This window comes from Fukomys damarensis, unplaced genomic scaffold (genome assembly GCF_012274545.1).
Source record: "Fukomys damarensis isolate Sample0158 unplaced genomic scaffold, DMR_v1.0_HiC HiC_scaffold_20, whole genome shotgun sequence".
Lineage (NCBI taxonomy): Eukaryota > Metazoa > Chordata > Mammalia > Rodentia > Bathyergidae > Fukomys > Fukomys damarensis.
The window spans coordinates 7256027-7256457 of NW_022900932.1; the positions used below are offsets into that span (position 1 = coordinate 7256027).

General features: G+C 65.9%; 1 protein-coding gene across 1 annotated transcript in view; it reads right to left on the minus strand.

Moving 5' to 3' along the window:
• Positions 1-425, minus strand: part of Lrfn2 (leucine rich repeat and fibronectin type III domain containing 2) — a 150526-nt gene extending 150101 nt beyond the window's left edge. The window contains exon 1 of the mRNA XM_033766431.1: positions 404-425. The gene's annotated coding sequence lies outside the window, so the exon portion shown is untranslated. The remainder of the gene's footprint in view (positions 1-403) is intronic.
• Positions 426-431: the final 6 nt, after the last annotated feature.

Below are 431 nucleotides of genomic sequence, written 5' to 3' on the forward strand. Positions count from 1 at the left end.
CCCACCCAGCTCCAGCAACGGGCCTGGCCAAGCCTCTCATGTGCCCAGACGCAACAGAGTGGTCTGGCGGCAAAGTTCTTCTGCTTTCCACGGTGCCATTTCCCCGCGGCTCCCGGTCTCTCCCTCCCGGTCTCTCCCTCCCGCTCCCTGGCCTCGCTGCCCGCCTAGCTGTCCCCGCTCCCTGCCTGAGTATCTCCCCCGCTATGGGAAAACAAGAAACCTCTCGCGATAAGGATGGGCGCACGGAGAACGGGGTGTCCGCGTGAATCCCTAGGATGAGGGGAGTCCTCGAGTGAAAAGAGAAAGAGCTGCGAAGTTCCCGTTCCCTCGGGCGCGTTCGGCCCCGCACGACACCCGGGACCGCAGAGACCCGGAGGCTACAGCGGCGGCGGCGACCACTCACCTGGGCAGGGCAGCATCTACCCCCGGCT